Source organism: Ambystoma mexicanum, chromosome 9, assembly GCF_040938575.1.
Source record: "Ambystoma mexicanum isolate Mex_15411 chromosome 9, UKY_AmexF1_1, whole genome shotgun sequence".
Lineage (NCBI taxonomy): Eukaryota > Metazoa > Chordata > Amphibia > Caudata > Ambystomatidae > Ambystoma > Ambystoma mexicanum.
In genome coordinates this window covers 737,664,471-737,683,213 of record NC_090931.1, presented here as the reverse complement: position 1 = coordinate 737,683,213, position 18,743 = coordinate 737,664,471, and the positions used below count along the sequence as shown (strand labels likewise).

The following is an 18,743-nucleotide window of genomic DNA, read 5'->3' as shown; positions in this document are numbered from 1 at the left end:
CGTGTAATGATACACTGTTCAAAGAAAAACTGTTTCGAGAAAGTTTAGACGAAGAAATACAGGATTTCTTCATAAGAAATGACACCAGCGACATTCTAGTCCCACGGTCTGGGAAGCAGCAAAAGCGACCAGACGAGGACTCATAATAGCGCAGGGTGCTTCAGTTAAAAGACTGAAATTGTTAGAAGAAACTTGGGTCAAGCAATTAATAAGCAAAAAAGAACGACTTCTGATAGATGGGCAAGGGGACTCATTAGAGATAAGATCAGAAATTAAAGCTCTCAGACAAGAACTTAAGGACATTTGGAGGAGCAAGGGCCTGGCCAGCCTTCGATTTGTCAAACAAAAATACTTTGAAAGGGCGGATGAGGCCCATACGCTGCTTGCAGCGAAACTTAGAAAGGAAAGAGAGGAAAGGGCCGTAGTTAAGGTGAAGTCATCCTCCAACATGATCATAACAAACACGGCAGAAATCACAACACGGTTTGCTCAATTTTATGAACATCTTTATGCTGCCGATATACCACATCCCTCGAAAGCACTGCAAAATGTATGTCAAAAGTGGACTTTCCTCCGCTTATAGACGTGGATAGAGAGCTACTAAATGGCACTATCACAGCAGAAGAAGTCGACTGCGCTATTGGCTCCTTAAAAAAAGCAGGCTCATCGCCGGGCGCAGATGGCTTCACCCCAGCTTTTTATAAGAGGTTCAAGGGCGCTGTAACCCCATTCATCACTATGCTATTCAACAACATTATGGAAACCGGTATAGCTCCTCCGTCATTTACAGAAGCTAGAAGAATAGTTCTCCCAAAGGAAGGGAAAGACAGATCAGAATGCGGCTCCTATCAGCCGATTTCGCTCCTAAATGTCGATGCGAAGGCATTTGCCAGCATTCTGGCTAAACGACTGAGCAGGGTCTTGCCCCAACTGATCCATAGTGATCAGACGGGATATGTTGTAAACTGCCAAGGGGCAGATAATGTCCGTAAAACACTAGATCTCATGGCCCCCACTCCCTCCCAAGAAATAGAACCCATGTTGGTCTCGATTGATGCCGAAAAGGCATGTGACCGTGTGGAGTGGAGAATTATGGCGTACGTTCTGGAAAAAGCAGGCTTAGGCCCTGATTGGATTCGAGGAGCCAATGCATTATATAAAAACACCCGAGCAAAAATTGTGGTGAATGGTATTGCATTGCTTGAATTTGAGTTGACCAGAGGGACGAGACAAGGCTGTCCCCTTTCCCCTTTAGTGTATATCTTTGTCATGGAGCCACTAGCTCAAAACATTAGGCGAAATCCCAACATTAAAGGCTTCATCAGATATGGGACTGAATATAAGCTAGCGTGTTTTGCAGATGACGAACTGGCATACATCACCTCCCCAGACTGGTAGATACCAGCACTGCTTCTTGAGATAAAAGAATATGGGGCGCAATCTGGATTTAGCATAAATCAGCATAAAACAGTTATTCATCCTCCAAAATGAATTTAGCTCATCTACCATAGCTACTCCCCAAACATGGGGCTTCCAAACAGCACAAGCAAACCTAAAATATTTGGGAGTAATAATAACTAAAAACCTTCAAAATCTGTTTCAAGCAAATTATAAATCACTCTGAGCCACAATTCTGAAGGATTTGGGCAATTGGGGCAAACTTAAGTTGTCATGTGCTGGAAAACTGACAGTGATTAAAATGAATGTCCTACCACATCTTCTTTTTCTTTTCAGTCATTGTCAATCCTCCTCCCGCATACATTTTTAAAAGAGATTAAGAACGCTCTGCTATCTTTTTTATGGGACAAAGGCAGACCCCGTATTGCTTATAAAACCTTGATCTTACCCAAAGATAAGGGGGGGGCCTTGCCTACCTAGACATTTCCTCCTACTATGCGGCAACAGTGGTTTGTGTTTTGGTTAACCACATTAGGGAGTCGAAGAGTAAGCAGTGGCCCTGGAAAATGGCACTTCCACCCCTGTAACTATGGGCGGATGGCATTGGGCACCTGTAAAAACTATACCACATAGGGCGAGAGAACATCCTGTCTTGTCAGCAATTTGGTCCCTATGGAATAAAAAAAATCTGGGCATGAGGGGAGTGCACTTAGTTGCATCTGGGTCCCTCCAATTAGAGACGCTATAACAGATCCCCTTCGCTTTCATCCTCAATACGAGCAGGGCTTGGTTAGAGTGGGACAAATGTGGAGGGAGGGCTCCTTTTTGACCAAGGAGGAATTAGAGGAAACACAAGCACTAACCGTTGGGCCTCTCCCATACCTTCAGTTAAAGGGGGTCCTCACAGACCGCAAATGGAAAGATCAGCTACAACGCCCCTTGACAGCATTTTAAATTATATTTAATAAACACATAGGTTCCAAGGGCGTCATATCAAGCATGTACAAAGCACTTTTAGAGAGAGGACATCTCCCCGAGCCCAAAATCAAAGCTAAATGGGAAAAGGAACTGGGGTGGGTAGATAATCAGGAAGGTGGGACGCCATACATAGAGCGGGTGGAAATCTTCAATAGCAATGCAATATAAGATGCACAACTGTAGAATATTGGTACAGTGGCACCTTACCCCCCAACATATGGCCAAAATGTACCACGGCATAGCCCCCTATTGTTGGCGTGGATGTGCACAGGTTTGTACATACTGGCATCAGTGGTGGGCTTGCTCACAGATCCAGCTGTTCTGGAAGGAAATCCTGGGGTGGATTCACGAGATCGAGGGTATTCAAAGGGTCCTCGCCCCTCTTCTGGTCCTTTTCGGAGTAGAGCAAGATGAAGAGAGATACATGCTCCTCCCACACATGCCAAGAAATCTTTTATTAGCAGCTCGTGTCTGTGTGACAATTAAATGGAAAGCATCCTCCCTCCCAACAAAGGCAGACCGGCTTAATAAAGCAAAAGAAATTTATGAAATGGAAAGCCTTACAGCCATTGTAAAGGAAACTAATACATATATGGATCAACAATGGCTTCCGTTCCTCCAATTCTATAGGGAGAGTCAGGCCACATAATGAAAATACCAGCTTTAGAACAGCATTTACTTTCCGGCTCATGCCTGGTCCGCAACGGAACGTACTATAAAATGACCCCAGGGGCAGGACACTAGCATGGACTCATCTTGACAAAGTATTCCCCCTAAAGCCTACACAAGAGATTGATCCCTCACTACACATTATCATTAGACATGCTAATGTTCCCGATTGATGATGCAGCCACATACTTCTGGTGTGCACCCGATTCCACCATATTCAGCGTCTTGATCATTGACTGTTTATGTCATGATGCCTACCCCCGGGCATCAGGACCAAGCCCATCAGCTCTGGAAACAGGCATCCAGATTTCTTTTAAAACCCCAAAAGCCCCGGCTGGGGGCTGTTTGGGTTCAGTCCTGGCACCTTAGGCGCCAAGCTCATCATGGCATAGACTTTACTTACCTGATGCAGACCATGCTGTTAGTGAGTCCAAGCCAACGTGAGGCCTGGATGGGACTATTTTACTACAGGGACTATTTTTTACTCGGGTGTGGTCCTGGGAAACTTCTTTCCTGGGACTACTTTGGAGGCTATTTAAACCACGCCCGAACAGCAGCACATGCTTCGTGTTATTCTGCATCCAGCAGCGTGACTCTCACCGTGCCTGCAGCCAGCACCCAGTCTTCTGCCACGCCCGCGTGCCTACAGCCAGCATCCTGTCTTCTGCCACGCCCGCCTCGAATCCGGAGCTCCTAGAATAAAGAGGAAGAAAAAGACAAGGTTAGAAAACGAACTTATTTCAAATTCCTCACCTGATTCCGGATCCATTTCATCTCCCGACCTGGAAAGTACATCAGTCCTGCACGCGTCGCTTCGCCAGCTCTAGCACGGCGCCATACTCACCAGTTCTCACAGCATCTTTCGATCCGGCACTGTCTCCATCATTTCTTCGCCGTACTCCGGCACCTAGGGGCACAAGAATAACAAGGTGAGCCAAGGGAATCAACAAATAACTCTTACCACCATAGACTTACCTGATTTACCACCAGCGGTATTATTCGCCATATATTCATATGCCGCATCTGTAAAGAGGGAGAAAAACAACACGTTAACGCATGCAATAGTTACCGGACAGCGTTGGGTAACACAGACTCTTACCTGAACGCCAGCAGCAGCTACGGACCTTCTTCTCACAAACTCAGTTGCAACTTAAGGAAGGAAGGGGACAAGAGTGAACATCGGGCACATTGAACTCTTTGATGAACTTGATACTTACCAATCCCGCCTGGGACTTCAGAGTCAATGCTTACCGGAACTCTCCCAACGCCTTCAAACCAGTGAAGTAACTGGTATCTCCGCGCCCCTGCAAGACACGCAGGATGGAGAGCTCATCTTTTACAAACAGAAGGTGAGGTTACTAAGGGGATATCGGAGGTGATTAGTTGGGGAGAGCGAGAACAGTTGGGACGCCATCACTAAAACCCACAGGTGGCTAATCCGTCTCCACTTGCAGGAAAATACTTCTTCGGGTCCAGCAGACAAGACTAGGTGGGCCAGTCCAGACAGTCATCTCTGCACTACGCATCACGTTGACGGAGACCGCAGCTGTCCGGGTCCGATCGACACCCCTGTGGGGTCCAGGTGAGCGTAACATGGAAAGATATTTTATGGATTTCCGAGTATACATACAATAACTCTGTACATTCAGGAACCGGACAAAGCCCCTTTTATACCATATATGGACATCACCCTCGAACCTCAGAAATAGATTTGCCTCAGCATTTAGAAATGCCCGCAGTTAGTCATTTGCACTCTACTATTACACAAGGCTTTAAAGAGGCAACAGAACATTTGAAACAAGCAAAAGAGAAATATAAGAAAAATGCTCACCAACATAGAAGTGAAACTCCACAATACCAGATTGGGGATCAAGTTTGGCTGGCGACAAAACACATACCTCTGAAGGGAACTCGGACTTTTAACCCTAGATATTTGGGACCTTACACCATTAAGGCCATTATCAACCCAGTGGCCGTCAAATTGGAATTACCCTCTAATATGCGAATTCATCCTGTCTTTCATGTTTCACTTTTAAAACCAGTTCAACCATGAACAAGATTAACCAAACCACCCGACCCCATCTTGATAGATGAAGAACCCGAATTTGAGGTAAAAAATATCCTGGACTCCAAGATGGTTAAATCAAAACTTTTTTATTTAATTGATTGGAAGGGCTACGGACCACAAGAAAGGTCATGGGAGCCTAGTGACCACGTTCATGCACCTCGGTTAGTGAAGAGATTCCATCGGGGCTTCCCAGACAAACCAGGGCCAAGGGGAAGAACAACTTTAGGAGGGGCCTGGGGGGGGGGAGGGGGAGTGCTGTCATGATGCCTACCCCCCGGCATCCGGACCAAGCCCATCAGCTCTGGCAGCAGGCATCCAGATACCTTTTAAAACCCCAACAGCCTCGGCTGGGGGCTGTTTGGGTTCAGTCCTGGTGCCTTAGGCCCCAGGCTCATCATGGAAATGAGTCCTGGCGCCATAGGCGCCAGGCTCATAGACTTTACTTACCTGATGCAGACCATGCTGCTAGTGAGTCCAAGCCAACGTGAGGCCTGCATGGGACTATTTTTCTACAGGGACTATTTTTTACTCGGGCGTGGTTCTAGGGAACTTCTTACCTGGAACTACTTTGGAGGCTATTTAAACCACGCCCGAACAACAGCACACGCTTCGCGTTATTCTGGATCCAGCAGCGTAACGCTCACTGTGCCTGCAGTCTGCATCCAGTCTTCTGCCACGCCCGCCTCGAACCTGGAGCTCCTAAAAACAAGAGGAAAGAAAAGGACAAGATTAGAAAACTAACTATTTGGAATTCCTCACCTGATTTCGGATCCATCTCGTCTCCGGACCTGGAAGGAACATCATTTCTGTACGTGTCGCATCTCCAGCTACAGCGCCGCACCATACTCACCAGTCCTCGCAGCATCTTTCGATTCGGCGCTGCCTCCATCATTTCTTCGCCGAACTCTGGCACCTGAGGGACAAAAGAAAACAACAAGGTGAGCCGAGAAAACCAACAAATAAAACACTTATCATCATAGACTTACCTGATTACCACCGGAGGCATTATTCTATAACTCTCCACATCTTCATGTGCCGCACCTGCAAAGGGAGAGAAAACAACACCTTAAACACCAGCAACATTTACCGGATGGCGTCGGGTAATACAGACTCTTACCTGAGCGCCACCAACTGCCACGAGGGGTATCTTCTCACGATCTTAGTTGCAAGACAAGGAAGGAAGGGGGGACAAGAGTGAATCATCGGACATATTGAACTCTATGAACTTGATACCTACCGAACTCTGAGGAAACCTCAGAGTCAATACTCTCCGGAACTCTCCCACGCCTTCAAACCAGTGAAGTAACTGGCATCAACGCGGCCCTGCAATCCACGCATGATGGAGAGCTCATCATTTAAATACATAAGGTGAGGTTCCTAAAAGGGGATATCGGAGGTGACAAGAAGGGAGAACGAGAACAGTGGGAGGGAGCTATCGCTCATATCCACGGGTGGCTAAATCCCTTTCTCCACTTGCAGGAGAATACTTCTACGGATCAAGCAGACGAGATTAGGCGGGCCAGTCCACACAGTCATCTCGGCACTACGCATCACGTTGGTGGAAACCACAGCTGTCCGGGTCCGATCGACGCCCCTGTGGGAACCAGGTGAGCGTAACAGTTTATGAATGGGCCTGGGTAGGATAAGGAGGGGGGTGGGAGTGGGAAACCGGCTTTCTGTCCTCTTTAACTTTCTCCTTTGTATTTGCTTCTGTATGACTATTCTTCCTCAGTCCTCCCTTTACCTCTCTGTCAAAGCTATACGGAGGACAGGGGTTCTTCTTCTTTACTTCTTCTTTTACTATTTGTATTATGAAAAACAGAAAATGTTCTTTATGTGACCGCATTGGTCAATATGTAAAGATTGTTGGTTGACTCTTTTTCGTAGGCCGGTTTGCCGATGTAACTCTTGGTCACAATAAAAACATATTTAAAAAAAAAAGATGCAGTAATTTCTGCATTCAAAATGTTAACGTATTTCTATCAATAGAGGGCGAGGAGTTGTGAAAGTATACTTGGTTTAGGGGCAATTCCAGATCTACCCTAGATTACATTTTCATGGATTGCTTTCTATATGAAGGCTTCTATGATTTGAGCATTTCGGAAACTTTGTGGAGCGATCATTGTAATTTGAGCTGTGTCCCGAATATTCAAATGGCTGCCCCTTGTAGTCTCTACGCCTCAGAAACATGGGAGGTAATAAAGTAGTATGGACTAAGAACTCCATCAAAATGTTTCATGATAAAATCGAGCATATGATGGAAACTACTATCTCCAATATAAGTTGGGCTTGTTCACTGTTGACAACATTGGCAGATATTCAGGGAGGGGGTGGGCGCAATAATGATACTTTTAAACGGGAGAAAGCCAACTCCCATTCTTACGATGAGCAAATAGCTAAGAAAAAGGGTGAAATGAGAGCGCCATTAAGCTTGTAAAGAAATCAAATCTTCCTCTGACAGAGCAACCTAACACCATTAAAAGAAATTCCGTTAAATATAGGAATTGTACCACAGGTCCAAGAGTGAGACTTCAACATCAGGACACCGCTCAGATACTCGACTGTCTGATGAATAAACCAGGGAATAATGCTTGGTCTTCGGTTAACTCATCTATTAACTTTCAAAAAGCGGTCCAAGTAAATGCAGTGCCCGAAAGTGTGTGGGTTTCCCATTGTGAACTATTATATGCTAATGATAAGATGGAAACCAAGATTGAGTTTGACAAGCCTAAGGAAGATCATCAGGTTAGAATAGATTTTTCACCCGGTAGATCCTGGACATAATTAAAAATTCCAGTGATTCTACAGCACAGGGGCCCAACAAACTTTCAAATAAGCTATTTAAGTTGCTTTGTTGGGCAACTATTCTGTCATTTCTCTTTTCAGACATCTGTTGTAAGGAATGTTTCCCGGTAACCTGGAAGATAGCTTACATCATTCCAGTATATAAACATGGCCCGCGCTCAGACCCCAAGAACTATCGGCCAATTTCAATTATCGATGCTGATAGTAAAATCTTTTCTGCTGTTCTCCTGAAAGAACATCTGGAGCATTGGGCGAATAGAATTGAGCAACTGAGCCAGTGGCAAACAGGCTTCAGAAAGTCCCATGGGAACTCACTGAACGGGTTCATCCTTGAAATCTGTCAGGACTTGGTCCAGAAAGGCAGTTAAAAAACTATTTGCATAGCTACTATCGATCTTAGTGCGGCCTTCATTTAGTTAACTGGAATTTGCTCGGGCCAAACTATCCAGATGGGGGGGGTTCCAAAAGGCTTATTAAAACTAATCATTAGCCTGCATGAGAACACAGTTCTTCAGGTCAAGGTGACCAAATCTGGAACTCTGACCAAAGAAATCCCAGCATGGAATGGTTTAAAACGGGTCCATTCTTGTCCCCTGCCTCTTCAACCTCTATGTTTCGGGCATATTGGAAACCATTGAGCCCTGTTCTTTTATTCCAGCTAAAATAGGTAAGACTAGAGTCTCATGGTTAGCGTACTCTGCTGATTTTCTCCTTGTTGATTCCACCGTAGTGGGCTTGCAGAGATTATTGAATGCCTTTAAAAAGTATGCGGGGGAAATCCGGTTGAAAATCAATCCATATAAAATGGTGCTGAATTTCTTTGCAAGGAAAATTGTGTCCAAGGGGAAATATGAGATGGGTGGAGAATGCTTAAAAAATATTACCAGAACGATTTACTTGGGTTCTATATTTTAGGTTCCTCTAATAAGAGCAAAGTAATAGAATTCTTTAAACAGAAAACCAACCTAATTATTCCCCACATGTTACTTGTAAATAACAGGTTCTGTAGATATCCGGTAATCCCACCTGTCAAATTTTAACCAGGAGTAGTCCTACCAAAATTGACATATGGTATTGAAAGATACCCATGTTGGGAGGCCGACTTTTTGGCCAAAGTGGAAGGCAGGATATGGGGAAGGGTTATGGGAATACCCAACTCTGCCCCCACAAGCGTTATTTTTTTGATTTGAGCTTGAATGGGATAACTTCTGAAGAAAGATGGAAAAAACTGACCTTTTATCGTAAACTCCTGGAGTCTCATGAAAACTCACTATATTTGCTACTTGGGATAGAAATGCAAAAAAATGAGAACAAGTCTTTGAATGATTTCAGAATTTTATGTGAAGGGATACTTAACGGTTTGGGTATGACAAGTTTGGATCTTATGAGCAATACCTCTAGGGGAAAGGGAGTTTGTAACTAATTCGATTAGTGTGTACTGACTGAAAAACGTCACCTGCAGAAGAGTCTTAGTCATTTGATTTATGAACATAAGTGCAGGGGAAAATAGCACAGCATTTGAGACTTCCCTTGTTAAAGATTGCAGCGAGGTTTTATCAACTTCCGCTGGAATTTGTTCAAAATTGGAGAAATCGTGGAGACATGTAAAATGACTAGCCAATGGCTAATGGCAATGGCTAATGGCTTCCACTGTCAATTTTGCCAGGATACGGAAACCATGGAAACTTTGGAACATCTGGTTATGAACTGTACTCAATTGTTGCAAAAGAGAGATTTCTGTTTCTCAAAATATAGGAAACAAGCCCAATACTTTGATAAGCTAGTCTTCTGGAAATCTTGTATGAGAGGCTCTCCGATTTTATTAGCAATCACTATTTTGAGATTTCTTAACTCATTGGGTCTCAACGATGAAATGGTGTAGATTTTATCTTAATGTTTGTTGTTTGTTAATATGAATTTTACTATGATCTGTCTTCTTTTTATATGGTGTAAAGGACATTTACCTTTTTTTTTAGCTTTGATAACTTGCTGGATCCTGGCTGGATCTTGAAAGGGTTTTCAAAAGGACTTCTCAACATATCTACTGCCCAAAACACAATGTATCCTGTTGCTGGCAAAGAGCCTAGGTCTGGGAGCAAAGTCATGTGTGGCTTGACAGGTTTTATTACAAACTCATCTGCTGCCTTTTAGGAGATCCATGAGTATAAGCTTCCAAGATTACCATTTCTCTTTCATGTGAGTCAGATTTTGGAGCAAGTGCATTTATTTTTCAAGCCTATTCTCTACAATTTGGGTGGGCCTCCAGACTTTCCTGGGACATTGAGCCTGAATAGTGTTCAGTACTATAGAAATCTATCTGGGGTTCTCCCTACTGCCACCTATCGAGGCAAGTGTTGGGAAGGGTTGAAAAAGGGAGGGATTATATTCAGATCTTTCGCAGAGGAGCCCAGGAAACAACTAAATGGGGACCAGTCTCTACAACAACCCAGTCATCCTCAAAGGATTGCTGTCATGGTGCAATGACTGTTAGGGCAGAAGCCTCAGAGCAGTATCCTCAGAAAGACACCAAATTGAAAGCCTACCAACTTGGCCGAACTTTTCAAAATCTGCAAGGAGCTGGCCAATCCTGCTGCCGTCCCTACCTCTACTGTTCCCCCCCAGGCCCTCTGCACGGCCTTGGCCTCTCATTTCACTACTAAAACTCCTGTCCGCCCTCTCTTCCTCTACCTCCTCTTCCTCCTCATCTACTAATCCTGGTCTGTCTGAGGCCATCTCTCCTCCTCCTTTCTCCTTCTTTCCCCTGTTCACCCCTGATGATGCTTCTAGACAAGTCTGATCTATGAACGTCTCGTCAAAGTAGGCTCCCCCCTGCTTATCCAGAACTATCAAGGACCACATCGACACCCTTGCTCCAGCCGATTTCTGCAATCACTCCTTTGCCACTGGAACTTTCCCCTCCCCCTTAAGCACTCTCTTGTGCACCCCTTCTCAAGGAGCCTTCGGCCGATCCTTCCTCTCCTGCTAACTATCACCTAATCTCCATTACTCCTTTCCTGGGCAAACTCTTGGAACAGCTGGCCACCTCCCAGCTTAATCTACATAATGAATATGTTGGTTGCCTCCATGACCCCCAGTCTGGCTTCTGAGCTGCCAGAAGCGCGGAAACTGCTCTCCTGAATACCCGTGAAGACTTGCTCTCCAATCTTGACTCTAATATCCCGTCTGTCCTCATTCTCCTCAATCTATCCTATGCTTTTGACACGGTCAACCATGCCATTCTGCTCAATAACCTCCACGACAACGTTGGTATTACTGATCAGGCCCTGGCCTGGTTGACCTCCTTTCTCACCGACTGACCCTCTCAGGTCCAACTGGGGTCTTTCTTCTCTTCTAGCTCTCTCTCCACTTGTGGTGTTCCCCCAGGGTGTAAGCTCTCTCCCTGGCTCTTCAACCACTACCTGGCACCTCTTTTCCACTGCATCGCTACTTTGTGCTCCAATTTTCAATGTTATGCGGATGACAGGGTCACCTGCTTATCCGTACTATAGAACTGGCAGTTCGTGGCTGAGGGGCCCTACAGTGCTGCTCTTTTGGCACAATGGTGCTTACATTGTTGGCTTGCAGTCTGAAAGATTCCCTGCCTGCTCCTCTTTGCAGTGAGGTGGCCTTACAGTGGCATGAAGTGATAAACAGAACACAAACATTGTTGACTGTGGGGTGGGGCGCTGTTGCGCACGATGGAAATGGCTGCCTGATTCCAGAGCTCCCGCTCCACTGAGATATCCTGCGCCATATAATCCGTTTTAACATTGCCTGCGTATCCTGAACGTTCTGGGAAGGTAGCCCAGCCATCCGTGGAGGGTCAGTCGAACTCCTGTGAATTAGAGGTCAGGAATGCCGGAGATACAGCCCCAGGCAGATCGGCCGACACACGCGGCTGAATATATCCGGTGCCGAGCTCCAGGGAGAGCCACGCGAGCGCTGCTGCGTGACTGAAGGACCGAGGCCCCTGATGGGAGCAGCCTGAACTGCGGCCCAGGCCCTATGCCCTGCTGGTAATACGCTGCGGCCTTGGGGTTGGCCGTGACGCGGGTGGCTCAGTCTGACGAACCGGCCCACGTTCCAGTCCGGCCTCTGTGTTGTGGTCCGCGGCAGTTGAGCTCCAAGAAAAAAGCCTCCTCCGGAACCTACATTATAACACAGGGGCGAGGCGTGCGGCGGGCCTGCAATTGAGGACCGCGAGGAGGCCCAGAGACAGGAATGTCCGACAAGGAGGCACGGCTGGGCGGCGGATGAGTGGCCGGAAAGGTGACCCGGCAACAATCCTCACTGAGCCGATATACTTTATCTTCCGTCCCGTTGAATACAGAGCATGTCCCGCGTGGGGGAACGGGCTGGGTGGAGACCCCCAACATATACATCAGCTGCGGACCGAAGCGGCTCAGAAACCCCCCATTCGGACCACCAAGTTCCAGCTGGGGGCTCCTTGTTTAACGTTCATAACGTCTCTGGCCCCTTAATCTGATCCACTCCCAGGGCTCGGACACTGCATAAGGAGCAAGGAAGGACGGCATATAGAAATTCGGTTAACAGTGCACTGCATCGCTTCGGAACACAATTCCGACAGTATCATGGGCGACCCACAGAAGTCCGGGAAAAGTTCCAAAACTCCGGGGAAACAGAAGAAAGGCCCAATGGATGCTTACACGGGGAGTCAGACTCAGGCTACGTCGGCTGACGAGGCCCCCACTACTGAGCCTAGTGAGAATTTAGACAACTTAACCACAATAGTGCAGAATGGTTTCCACACAGTCAACACAAAATTAGACGACATAGTGTACACCATCGGCTCCTTAAAGGCTAGAGCGGAGAAAGAAAGTTTGCGTATACCGAAACCGAAAGCAGGATAAGCACTAACGAAGACACTATCTCGCATCACAGCCGTGACATCATCCAAATCAAAGAAACCATGGAAAACTACAGAACAAATGCGAGGACTTAGAGTCACGCTCCAGGAGAAACAATATCTGCGTGGTGGGCATAGCGGAATCTTTTGGCAAGGGTCAAATAGAGAAACAACTCGAGATACTGCTTAAAACCCTGTTTGGACTGGAGACATTCTCTGAACATTTTGTGGTGGAACGAGCACACCGTACATTGGCCCCAGCACCCAAACCAGGCACACCACCACGTACTATAATTGCGCGACTCCTCAACTACAGGGACAGAGATACAATCCTGCGTAAGGCAAGAGAGGCGGGCACCCTCCAATATGAGGAAAGTCGGATCCACATTTATCCAGATTTCTCCTCGGGAGTGCAGGAGAGCAGGAGATCCTACGAGCCAGTCAAGAGGCTCTTAAGAGAACGCCAGATCCCATATGCATTGATGTTCCTGGCAAAAATGAGGATTATGCACACGGGAAGGGCCCATTTCTCTGAATCTCCGGCCGAAGCCACGCAATATATTGAAACGTCCATACCCCGTCCTCCTAGAGGGGGCAGACAGGCACAAAACAACAGACCCAGACCTGCAGACGAAAAAACACTTGACTGTCAACCCTTTCTAAGGCTATATTCAAGATAAGTATCGGATGAAGCTGTGCCAGGCAATTTGGTTGGTGGAGTTGTTGGACCTGATCGGCGGCCATGTGAAGCAACATGGCCACCCGCGGAATATTCCATAAGTTTTGTTGGACTCATCGTCGAGTTGGGGGTGACGATGAGGGTGGGGGGATGGGACAGGGTGGGCGATTTGGTGAACTCAGCTCTTGTATCGACTTATGGTGGCATCTTGTTGGGGGTTAGTGCCACTCTACGGAGCCATGTTCATGTGTGAAGTGGTAGGAGGGGACTTGTTGGTTGAAAAGTAAAAATATGGTGGCATCAGGGCTGGCACCGATTGTGTTGCACGATTACTGTAAACTTGTTGAGTTTGACAATGGCTAATGCTCCATTTCAGAGCCCCGTGTTGGGTTTACGGTTAAACTCCTGACGTGGAATGTTCGGGGATTAAATAATCAGGTTAAGGTTAAGAAGATTTCCAACTATGTTGCCAAGCATAATCCCCAAATCCTGCTGCTACAAGAGACCCATGCGGTAGGATTGAGCAACGCCCACATATTGCCTAGGTGGGGTCCCCTGAGGTTCTACACTGACTATTCATCCCAGTCCAGAGGGGTGATCACCCTTATTCATCCAGGCCTTGGGTTCAGCGTGGGTGGTCACAAGGCTGATCTCCTGGGCAGATATGTCATGGTCTGGGGGGAGGTGGCTACTCAACAAATACTCCTGGTCAACACGTACGGGCCTAACATTGATGACCCTGCCTTTTACATGGATTTATACCAGATAATTATGTCACTTGATGTTCTGAATGTGATATGGGGGGGGGGAGACTGCAATCTGGCCTTGGACCAGGTTCTTGATAGATCCTCGAAGGTGGTTAGAACCCCAAGTAGGGCAGTACTTGATTTGCAACATGTTTTGTCACAACTTTTACTGGCAGATGCATGGCGTGAAACTCATCCTGATTCCAGGAGATATACGTTTTATTTCTCGGTACATGACTCGGAGTCTAGGATTGATTATTGGTTTGTTTACATGTCTTTGATGGCTGTGGTGGGGGAATGCGAAATCCTTCCTCGAACATTGTCAGATCATTCCTCAGTGATGTTGGAACTAGTGTTCCGGAATTCCTAATGCCCTGCTAGGAGGTGGAGGATGCCGGGTGGAATGTTGGGGGACCCGGGAACAGTAGAAGCACTCCATGCTGAGGTTACAGAGTTTCTATCTAACAATGTGGGATCGGTTGACAGGTACTCAACGGTGTGGGAATCCTTCAAGGTCTGGATAAGGGGTGTGTTGATGTCCAAAACTACAGGTATGTTGAAGGCGGTGAGAACCGAGTTGTCAACTATCGAAAGCAAACTAGATGCTCTGGAGAAAACATACACGAACACGCAAGACAAAGCAGTATTAGCCAATATACGCATGCACCTTCAAGAGTTTGATAAGCTCGCCATAAGGGAGGTCCGATACGTGGCGGCCCCTATACGCGCGTGTAGACATGGGGAGGGTAACAAGGCTGGCAGGATGCTTTCCAACTTACTCAAGCACGATAGACAACCTACACAGATCACAAGTATACGCACTGTACAGGGGAGGGTACTGCTCAGAGATGAAGACATTAATGGGGAATTTATGGAATTCTACAAGGAATTATACTCAAATAAAGATAAGAAAACACTCGCAGAAATTAAGATATACCTTGAGGCTCTCTCCCTCCGTAAACTCCCCGATGAAGAACGCCTAGCGCTAGATCAACTGGTGACTGCGGAAGAGATTGTAGAAGCGGTCAAAGCCTTGGCTTCGGGCAGGGCACCAGGGTCGGACGGGTTGGGAGCTGAATTCTACAAAGAATTTTACGAGGAGCTTGTTCCGATACTGAAGCAGGTGTGGGAGGAGTCACTTGAGTCCGGCAGGTTGCCCCCAACTATGAGAGAAGCTATTATAACTGTACTCCATAAGCCTAGGCGACCACCACAGGACGTTTCGTCCTACAGGCCCCTGTCACTTATAAATACCGAAGCGAAAATATTTGCAAAGGTCCTGGCGAATAGCTTCTGCCGGTAGTCCCTACCCTAGTACATCCTGATCAGAACGGGTTTATCCCTGCACGTTCTACAGCCCTGAACCTCCGAAGACTCTTTGGCATAATGGCACAAATAGATCCCGCGAGGAGCGCAGTGGCTATATCCCTTGACGCTGAAAAAGCATTTGATTCTGTCTCGTGGGTCTATCTTCTTGCGGTTCTGGAGGCGTTTGGGATGGTGCCCAACTTCATAAGATATGTGAAATTACTGTACACAGAGCCTGGGGCTCGTATCCTGACCACTAGAGCCATTTCCCAGATGTTCCTGTTGGAGAGGGGAACCAGACAGGGCTGCCCGTTTTCGCCCTTGTTGTTCGCATTAACCATTGAGCCAATGGCGGCCACGGTCCGTCTCAGACATGTGGATAGAGGGATCAAAATGAAGGGATCTACCCACCTCATATCGCTCTATGCGGATGACACTTTATTATATGTCAAGGAACCGGAACTCAATATAACACCCATTATGGCAGAGATGCAGGAGTTTGCAGATTACTCTGGGTACACGATAAACAAGGCCAAATCGGAAATATTTCCGCTTACACTGGCCACCCAGTGCCCCACAGTGACAGGTGGACTCAAATGGTCTGAAGACCGTATCAGATACCTGGGAATTCTCGTCTCCAGAAATAAGCTAACATTATATTCAGATAATCACGAAAGCGCCCTGCAGACCCTAACGGCCAAGCTCCAGATGTGGGGGCGACTCCCGATCTCTTTAGCCGGACGAGTCGCTATTCTTAAAATGGTTATCCTACCTAAACTTCTTTATCTGTTTGTCAACATCCCTATATGGCCTGGCAGAGTCTTCTTCGCCAAACTCAGATCCATGGCGGTAACATTTCTCTGGAACGGTAAGACAGCGAGGATAAGCTGGGAAAAAATGACAGAACCCTATTCCTCGGAGGGTATATCAGCCTCTGATTTCGAGATCTACTATTATGTAGCCCAGGCGCAATTTGCTGAATATTGGTACAATGATGAATACAACACACCCCATGCATGGATAGAAGAATATACTACACATCCCACAAACATACAATCAGTCATTTTTGATCCACACTATAGGGACACGTGTGAATACAATCCAGTTAGCTGCACAGTCAGGACATGGGAAGCTATATACAAAAGGCTTAGACTTGAGACCCCTATAACACCGAGATACCTCTGTGAACTTTCCGGGAATCCCTCCTACATATGACACGAGCATACAGGAATCCTGGGACCCTAACTGTGAAATGAAGCTTGGTGACATGTTTGTCAATGGCACTTTTTCAGACCTGGGTCTGTTGCTGAGGGCGCTGGGAGATGGTCCACTGAAAACGCTTCAATATTATCGTATGAGATCTGCATTCCAAAAGAGGTGGCCTCTCTTCCCGGACGAACCACATCCATGTATACAACTAGTGACAGCTAAAAATGGCCTGGGAATCTCTAGGCTATACACTGAAGTCCATACCCACACCCCCACAGTGAATCAGATAAGGGAGCGGTGGGAGGCAGACTTCCAAGCTCCCATCGAAGAGAAGAAATGGGCCAGATACTGTTCACTGACTAAAAAGATCTCACTTAACTCTGGCCTGAGGTTGATCCAATTTAAAATTCTAAATAGATTACATTACACGCCAGCCAGGATCCCTAAGTTTGCGCCAGATGCCTCGGATGCCTGCCCCAAATGCAATGCTCCTCAGGCCGGTTCCTTTCATATGTACTGGGACTGTCCGGTGGTTGGGGGGTTCTGGAGGGCAGTAGCAGAAATGTTGGAAGAAATAACTCAGGTTCCCCCCGATTTGACCCCCCAGAAATATCTGTTTGGGGACATAGGCAAGCACTCGGAAAAAATCAGAAGACTATTCAACATTTCATGTGCGGTTGCCAAAAAATGTATTTTATTGAAGTGGAAAGCGCTCTGCCACCCTGCATGAACCAATTCCTACAAGAATTGACATGTCAACGAGTCAGAGGAGCAGTTTGTTTTGAACCAACCTTCGACGTGTAGACCCAAAGACATTTGGGGCCCGTTTAGAGTTTACCTGTGCAATATGATTACTGATGATGACCTGTCACCATGATACTGTTTTGTTAAACTGCATTGAACCAATTTATTCCTGTTATATCTGTGAAATGAACTGTGCAATGGTGCTGTTGGCCTTTTTGTTACCACTAATAAAAAAGAGTTTAAAAAAAAAAACATTGTTGACTGTGCATCTATCGGCAAAAATAACATTCTTACTTTATTAATTCTGTCATTCCCCCTCCCTTGCCTTTTGCTACTAACAACTATCACCTTTCTATTCTATCCTAAGGAATCTTTCTATCGCACCAACATGCCCACTCGGAGCGTTCACTTTCATAAGAAAAACTCTTTAATTAAGACACCGGAGTTGCTTTGGCATCCCCAGAAAAATTATTCTGCAATTTACCCACAGTATGCTAAATAGACCCAGAAGGTATTCTAAGTCTATATATCTACCAGGATTGACTGAGCATGCTCTTGAGACACTCAAGCACCTAACACTACTCAATGTCTATTTTATACTACTCCAAAACTGCCTTGGTATCCCAGTGCATATATTAGCTCAACATATACTCTTCTGCTTCTCCTCCCTCTAAAAGATAGCACATATATATTGGACTAACATGCATCCCTATAAATGCAAGCATTTTTCCCCACCACACTCCCTCCCTGTGTTTGCAAACTCCTCTCCTAATAGTAACAATGTCTATTAAAGACGCAAGCATTACTGGGATTTTAATGTAGATTATGTTATGTTAAGTATTTTAGTTTATGTGATCTGGATTTTTAACTTGCACTCCCATACGTTGATGCGTGTTTTAAAAAGCACTTGTACATTTCATTGCATTGTGTATTTGTGCTGTGTGGCTTTTATGGCGTACCGCATAAATAAAAAATGTGACTGACTGACAAACTCCTTTCTTTTCCTCCTACTTGACCCTTGCTCATGCTGTTCCCAGACGATTAATGTATGGGTACCCAGGTCAGGGGCACAGTATGCCTCAGACAAGGATTCGGCACTTTGAAACTATAATATGTTGATTTGGCGCAGTACAGAAGCATAGTGATGTAACATGCAACAAGCAAGTTAAAGCTTATATGGCAACAGTTATGTAACACAGGCAGCCTCCAGCACAGGGACCATGAGCTCTGCAGCAACTGCACTATGAGGCAATACATTTATTTTCAGAACAT

The 18,743-nt window shown here is 46.2% G+C and overlaps 1 protein-coding gene across 2 annotated transcripts in view; it reads right to left on the bottom strand.

Annotated features, from left to right (window-relative positions):
- The window catches only part of ANKAR (ankyrin and armadillo repeat containing), a 1,891,262-nt gene that overhangs the window by 375,870 nt on the left and 1,496,649 nt on the right, over positions 1–18,743 (bottom strand). The gene's annotated exons all lie outside the window — the stretch shown is intronic.